Source organism: Talpa occidentalis, unplaced genomic scaffold (genome assembly GCF_014898055.3).
Source record: "Talpa occidentalis isolate TD23 unplaced genomic scaffold, MPIMG_talOcc4v2.1 talOcc4.10, whole genome shotgun sequence".
Taxonomy (NCBI): Eukaryota; Metazoa; Chordata; class Mammalia; order Eulipotyphla; family Talpidae; genus Talpa; species Talpa occidentalis.
In genome coordinates this window covers 83,243,082-83,251,576 of record NW_023600993.1, presented here as the reverse complement: position 1 = coordinate 83,251,576, position 8,495 = coordinate 83,243,082, and positions in this window count along the sequence as shown.

Genomic DNA, 8,495 nt, shown 5'->3' with positions numbered 1-8,495 from the left:
GTGGTGATCAGACTTGTGAGTTTGGGTTATCAGCCAACAAGCCTTGGGGAGAGGTGGGATGAGGATTTGAGGCCAACTCCTGGCTGTCCAGGCAGATGCGCCTCAAGTGAGCTGGGCTGTCTAGATGTGTGTCCCAGCCACGGCCCCCCCACCCTGCGGCAGGTGGCCTCTGATAGCACCCCTGTGATGCCCTGCATCCTGTTTCCACAACCTGTGTAACTCCCCCCTCAGTATGGGCTGGACTGAGTGATTTGCAGCTAACAAATAGAAGTGAAGGGTGAGGGGTGGCTATGAAAGGACTGGTTTCACTGCCCTTGCTCTCCCTCCCTTGCTAGCACTGGGGGAAGCCAGTTGCCTTGGTGTGAGGGGGGCTTTTGGAGGGGTCCCAATGCACAAGCTTGGAAATGCCTCTTTTGAGGATTGGGACTGAGTTGAGTTTGGAATCTGAGCCTTTCCAGTCAAGCCTTGAGATGCCCAACCTCGGAACTTGACTGCAGTCTTGCGAAAAACCTTGAGTCAGAACAACTCAGAACCACTTAAGTGCCTTTCAGACTCCTGAGAATGCCTGAGTTCATTGCTGGCTATTTCCAGCTATAATGTGTTGGTTAGCAATCGATGATCAATACAGCCCTGCTCACACAGGCCGTGCACTCAGCCTCCCTGGGGCTGGGAAGGGAAGGGTTACAGGCCTTCAGGCGGGCAGCAAGGTTAATGCCTCCAGCTTGAGGGACAGTTCATTACAGAGTTATCTAGCGGCTCAGCCAACATTTGGGTCTGCTGCCAACTGGGCCTCAGCCCTCCTGTGGAGCCTGTCAGAGCAGGAGCCCTGGAGAGAGGGTATTCTGGAAACTGACAGATTTATTTATTAACAGCCTCGCCTCCCTGCATCTGCCCATGAGGTGCCAGCTGCAAGAAGAGGCTCTACGGCCACGTCCCCAACGGGGGTCAGGGCTGCTTCAGCTCCTGGGTTGCAGCATCTTCGGGGTCTTCTGTGTTGAGTCCAGCAGGTGGTATTGAGGGGCTAGTTACCCCAAGCCCCAGAGACTGCCAGTAGCCACAGTCAGCTTGTCGGGAGCACCTCCTGTGTGATGAGCCCTTACACTCAGCACCCCTAATCCTCACAGTCACCTGTGAAGGTAAATGCCGTTTAGAAAACCAAGGCCCCAGGGCACGTTGCTGGGAAGCACCCTCTGACTCCAAAGTTTGCACTCACGTCTGCTCTGCCTTCTCTGTGGTGAGGATGTCTGTGGTGCCTTGGTGGTTTAGGGGGGCTGTTTGGGGGACATGGTGGGACAGTTGAGAGGCAGGCTTCCAGGAAAGAGCAGCTCTACTGTTCCGTGTTGGGTTATTAAGGAACTGTATAAAGTTTCGTTTGAAAAACAGAATCACAAAAACCAAAGGCAGCCAGGCAGCGTCGTGTTTCAGGATGTGTGGTCTGTGTGGAAAGTGTGGTTCTGGCCCCAAGTGCCCATGCATTGTGTGATCAAGGAGCTTATAATAGACCCCACCTGTGGGAAGCAATGGGGAGAAGTCAGGTGCAAAAAGGCCTCAGCATCGTCCTGGCACGGGACCCTTCCAGCGTGCTGGTGTTTAGAAGGATTTGCCTTTGTAAAAGGGGTTTGTGATGTTGAAAAAACCTCGACTCTGAGCTATAGGCAGACCTGGAAGACTGAACAGTGACCTCCCCCGTGGAGAAGCCCCCGGTCAAGACCACCACCCTGGGGTGTGGGGGACGTGGCTGTGCTCTCTGCCAGAAAACTTGAACTATATATGGGAAGGTAAGTCTGGTGGGGTGGCAGGGTGGGGTAGTGGCATAGTTTGAGGGGAGGGAGAGCTTGGAAAGAGAAACAAACGTTGTGGTTTTCTCTGAATGCAGGGCTGGGAGAGGGGAGTGGACAAAGATAAGATTAGAGATTGTTACAAACATTTCCCGGAGCTGTAAATCCTCTGTCAGTTTACCAGCCCTCAGCCTTCACAGAGGATTAAGCTGGCTTGGAGAGAAGCGGTGGGGAAAGACAGGCCGTGTCCCAAGGCGGACGGTAAGCAGAGCTAAGGTCCAGCCTGGAGAGAGGCCAGCCTCTTACGCTGAGTCAAGTCCTTTCTTCAGCACCCCTGTCCCTGCTTGAACCCTTCCAGTAATGGGGGCGCTGACGCACCGAGGGAGAAACCTCTTCCCACAGTCCACCTCTGAATGTTCAGGACTTCTTGGCTGCCAAGTGCAAGTCTCCCCTCCTGCAGCTTTATTTAAAAATTCAGTAGGTTGTTGTATGGAAATATTTTAAATATATTCATATTTATCATTGAATGAATATATTTTAATATGTTTATAGCCAATAAAAATGCTACATTTTCTTGGTAATTTTAGTTAACAGATTTAATAGATTATTTGGGGCTCTCTCTATACATAATCATGTCCCTTTCAAAGATGACTTTTTTTTTTCTTCCAATCTCACATCTTTTATTTCTTTTCTCATCTTCTCTCTGGATTTGCTGCAGGTTTGAAGTAAAATGCTGAATAAAATGCACAAAGTGGGCACCCTTGACTTGTCTCTGATCTCAAAAGAAATCGCTTGCAATATTTTACCATCAATTATGTTAGCAGCACACATCAACTTTATCAAATTACAGAAATTCTCTTCTGCTCATGATTTTCCAGATTATTATTCCTTCTGTTTAAAAATTATGGATAAGTATTACATTTTTATCAAATGGTTTTCTGCATGTCGTTTTTGTCCTCTAATCAGTTTATGTGCTGAATTACATGAATGAATTTTCTTATGTTAAATCAACCTTGTATTTCTGGGATTAGCCCATTTTGCTTGTGGTATCCTGTTATATATTGATGGATTTTTGAGGCTAACACTTTATCATGGATTTTTCATTTATATTTATGAGTAAAATTGGCTCGTAATTTTCTTTTCTTGCCATTATCTTTGTCCTATTTTGTATGCAGGCTATATTATTTCTGTATTAATTTTGTATGCAGGTTATATTAGCCTCCTAAAATGAATTGGGGATTATTCACACTTTTTTGCTGAGAGAGATTATCAAAGACTAAAATTGTTTCTTCTTTGAATGTTGGATAGAACTTGCCAGGGATGACATTTAGAGTTGAAGTTTTCTTTATGGAAAGAAATATTAATAACTGATGCAATGTCCTTAATTTTTAGGGGATTATTGAGAACTTCTATTTGTTTTCAGTCAAAATTGGTATATGATGCCTTTTTAGGATGTTCATGCATATTTATTTTCAAATGTATTCTCACAAAGTTAGCAAAAATATCTTCTTTTTTCTTTAATGTTGGCAGCATCTGTAATGAGGTCCCACGTTTTATTCCTAATATTGGGCTTTGGTGGCAGGTTTTCTCTTTGCCTCTAGATCCATTTCATTTAGGATTCATCAATTTTACTGTCTTCAGAAAACCAACTTTCCTTTTGTTGGGTTAGCTCTGGTTTAATCTAAGTATTATTTTATTAATTCCTGCCTGTGCCTTTATTTACTTCTTCCTACTTTTTTCTTGAATTTGTTTTATATATATACTCTTTTTCCAACTTTTTGGGGTAAATGGTTATCAATTTTCTGGTTTTTTTCTTCTCTGACATATTTATTTAAGGCAATAAATTTCCTCTACATTCTGATTTACCTACATCTGCAAATTTTAGTATGGCTTTTCTCATTACTAATGAATTAAAAATATTTTCTAGCTTCCTCCATCAGTTCTTTCTAACCAATGGGTTACTTAGAAGTGTGTTTTTAGATTTCCAAGCATATGGAAATTTTCTCACTATCTTTTCTTATTGATTGATACCTTAATTATAAGTTATACTGATATGTGCTCAGATAATATGCTCTGTTATGTTTTTGGTTCTTTGACATTTGGTGAGACTGCCTTGATAGCTCAAGTTAGAGTAAAATTTTGTAAATTGTCTTATGTGTTTAAAAATGAGGTGTTGGATGCAGACTTAACTTATATGTCCATTAGGTCAAGTTTATTCATCATTTGTGTTTAAACCTCTCCATGGCCTTATAAATGCTCAGTCCTACTTGGTTCTCTCTTTTTGGGGGGACATAGGCAGATGCACTTCTCAATACCCTTGGAGAGAGGAGAGAGCATTTCACTAGTTTTAGCTAAAGAGATTGAATGAAAGTGACAGGTGTAGGCCATGATGTTTAGGAGCCAATGTGCTACCTCCACACTTCGTCTCCTTTGGAAGCATCTGTGGAAAACACATGTTGAGATGGCCATGTCATGGGATGAGAGAAGCCTGGATCCTTGGGTCACTGCATGGAGAATTGCCTGACTCCTTTGGAATTTGTGTGAGTAAGAAATGAACTTTGTGGTGTTAAGTCACGGAATCTTTGGATTTCTTCGTTACTGCAGCATAACCTAAAAATATATTCTATATCCAGCATAACCTAAAAATATATTCTATATCCATTCTCCAAACCTGGAGTAAATCTCACTTCATTTCAAAAATTTCAAAAATTGGTTGTTTAGTCATGATGGAAACTAAAACCATCTTTGTCATTTAGTCATTTTTTGTTTATTCAACAACACCAAAAATCTACCAGATTCTAGACTGTTTTTTGTGGGGAATGCAATATGAAGCCATCCTGGAACCTGCCATAGGGGACTTATTTCCCAGGGGGAGGCTAATGTGAGAAAAAGGAAATTTAGAATGAATTCCACATACCTTTCCGGAACGCTTTCTGCGTGTCAAACTGCTGGTTCTGAAAACACAGAAAGGAACAAGATACAATCTCCTCCAAAAGACTATGTTTTAGTATCAGAAATGAAATGGGTCCTTAACCATGTGAAATGTAATAAGTGCCAGACACATTATAGATACCTAATAAATCATCTCTGGTGAGTGATGTGAATTTCCAGGGTTCAGAGGAGAGAGAAATTACCTCTGAATGGAATGTATCAAGGATGTCTTTGTAATGGCATTAGAGTTGGGCCTTAGAACTCAGTTGTTGGATGTTCAGAGAATTAGGAGAAGAGAGGGGCAGTTCGAGTATGGGAACAGCATGAATAAAGAAAGTCATGGTGTACCTTTTTATTTTGAAGCAGGTTTAGTGAGAAATATATACCATAAAACTTGATCATTTAAAGTGCAATTCAATGGTTTTAAATATATTTAAGATTCATGCAGCCATCACCACACTCTAACTTTAGAGCATATTTTTTTATCCCCAAAAGAATGAACTCATCAGCAGTCAACCCCATCCCCTTGATCCCTCAATTCAATGCAACTACTAGTCTATTTTTTATTTTTCTTTATTGGATCTTTCATATAAATGGAATCATACAGTGTATGTTTTGGGGGACTTCTTTCATTAGCATAATATTTTTCTCGTTTTCAGGTTTCATCCATTTTTATGGCAAATATTAGTTCTTTATTCCTTTTGATTGCTGAATACTAGTCCATTATATGGATATACCACATTTTATTTATCCATTCATGAGTTGATGGACATTTCTGTTTCTTCTACTTTTTAGCTTTTATGAATAATGCTGCTAAGAGGATTTGTGTTCAACAGTTCTCTGTGGACATATATTCATATATTCCAATTCTGCTAGTAGTAGAATTGATGAGTCAGTTGGCAACTCTTATGTTTCATCTTTTGAGCAACTGTCAAGTTATTTTCCAAAGCTACTGCACCACTTTATATTTTCAGCAGGGTTTCAATATGAGGGTTTCAATTTCTCTATATACTCACCCTTTTGAGTTATTACTTGTCTATTGACCTTAGCCATTGGTGTGAGCTGACATCTTTGTGGCTTTGAGTTTCATTATGGCTAATGATGCTGAGCATATTTTCATGTCTTTATTAGCTGTTTGTATGTCTATTTTTGAGAAATATCTATTCAAATCTTTTGCATATTTTTTGATTGGGTTATTTGCCTTTTTATTGTTGGATTGTAAGAATTCTCTATGTATTTTGGATGGGTGATCTTGGCCCATTGTCAAGCCTCACTTTCCTCATTTATAAGATGGGTTAGTACCATACACTTCACCAAGATCACTTGGGGCCTCAATGAGACAAGATATAACATCATCAAGCTTGAAGTCTGTAGCTGGGAGGCTCTCACAAAGGCTTGGGTCAATTAAACAGTGAAGAAGAATGAGAAAATTTAGAGTCATGATTAAGAGAGACAGATTGTCCACTCTGTAAGGTTGGCTGGGTGACTGCCAAGAGCTTCCATGAGCAGGGCTGGTCAGGTCTGGGAAAGTAGGGGGAGTTGACAGGAGAGAATTGGCTTTGAGGGAGAGCGGGGCCTGGTGGTACCAGGGCATCTGACTTGCACAGGACTAAGGTTCAATCCAAGCTTTAAGTCTGGCCTGCAGAGGTGCCTGGCTCATTGCATAATAATCAGAAACCAAAGCTCTCTCTTCCTCGGCTCCCCATTCCATTCCAGTCTCCCTGTCTTTGCCTAAACGATACTCTCCACAGACTTCACCTTCTCTATGGCTTTTTTGTCCTTGAGGTCACCCCCGCCCAAGACTTCTCCGCTCTGTCCCCCTTTACTGGGTCACTCTGCAGCTGCTCCAGCACCTCCTCCCACAAGTCTCCTCAATTCCACCCTGGCACTATCACTCCCTCCCTGGAGCAGCTGGAAGGAGCTTCCTAAAGCATCAAAGAGACCTATCACCAGTGTCCACAGCCCTCCACGGGAACCACTGCTTAGGTATAAAGTCTGAATCCTCCTCTGGTCTCAAAGATAGGTCAAGGTTTTAGGGGACTTAAGGGGACTTTCATTAAAGTATTACATGCATACCATAAAGGTATATCTCATGTATGTGTGACTCAATGAATTTCCACAAACTGAATATTCCCTGTAAACTGGGACCCAATTTAAGTATCAGACTGTCACCAGAACCTCAGATGCCTCTCCAGGTGCCCCTTTCCAGTTCCAATCTATACTCTAAAGATGATCTCTACCTTGGCTTCGAACTTCACAGATGACTTTTGCCTGGTGTCGAACTTCATATGAATAAAGTCAGATGAATGAAGTGTGAACCTTTTGCCTGGTATCTTTTCACACCTTTATGAGATTCAAGTAGTTATACTTTGTTCTTCTCATTCCTACTATGCTTCTCATTCATACTATGCTTTGAATGATTCTACCAATTTATATATCCAGTCCACTAGTGTTGAACTCTTCAGTTGGGATATTATGGGAGAGCTTCCATGAACATTCCTGCACGTGTCTCTGGGAGGACATATGGACTCATTTCTGTTGGGTAAACATCCAGGAAATGAATTGCTGCCTCATAAGGATAAATAAATGCTCAGCTTTAGAAGATACTGCAAATAGTTCTCAAAGCAGCCATATCAATTTACACTCCCCTCCCAGAAGCATCTGAAAATTGTTGTTCCATATCTTTGCTGCCCATTTAAATATATATATTTTTTGCTTTTTTGTTTTAGCCATTTTGGTGAGTAGGCTGTGCTATGACATTGTGGATCCAGTTTGAATTTTGGGGGGCATCTTTAAGAAGAAGAATATGAAGTAAGATTATGAATATAAAATTGGGGGGGAAATGAATATTTATTAAGAATGTGAAAAGAAATCATATGAAAGTGGTAGAGACTTCCAAGCTTCAGATTCCTTTCTTCTGAGAGTTCTGGAGGCTATTTCCCAGAAATACTTCAACTGAAATGCTTTCAGATAGCAACCTGGCTCCTCTTCCAGCCTGCAATGCTTCACAGCTGCCCGCCAACCTGTGTGAACAAGACCCATCGTGCACGTGAGGGGCCCGAGCCAGTGTCGCTGGCTTCCTAGAAATCCACCTCTGCCTGACATCACCCACCTCTGGCCTTGCCCACCCCAGCCCTTTCCTGGCCTGAATCATCTTCCTTAGCACCTCAGCTTCCCTGTTAGCTTCTCTGGGAGCTCTTCCCTCCCCTCATTGTCAAAGAAGACCCTCATTTTTGTAACTCCATGTCATGAGGCATTTAACAACAGAACAAGTGGTTAAGAGTAATTGCTGCGGATCCAGCTGGCCTGCATTTTCTGACTGTGTGACCTTGGACACATGTCATATAATCTCTCTGGGCTTCAGTTTCCTCACCCGTAGAGCAGAAGCTTACTTTAGCTCCTAGAGCATGGGTGTCGTGAGGACAGAGCATGTGAACGCAGGGGATGCATCTTGCTCCGATTGTCACCTCAGCCTCATCGCCCGCAGCCTGAATCATCTCCTTCCCACACATCTACTTTGAAAGTCTCATACCTGCTCCCCTGCTCTGTAGGATGGGTCTGCTGCCATGGCAACTGCTGTGTCCGTGGGGCCTAATTCAGTACCTGGCGCACATTAGCGGCAAAAAAGGAAGTTGCAGAATGACTCAGTCTCCTCTGTGTATCTCCAGGCCATGCATACATGCAGACCCTCATGCAGCCCACCCTCTCCTTTTCCTGCAGGTACCCCCTCCCTGCTCACGCTGTAGCAGGCCTTAGTGAAATAAATGACCCCAGCATGCCTTTGGA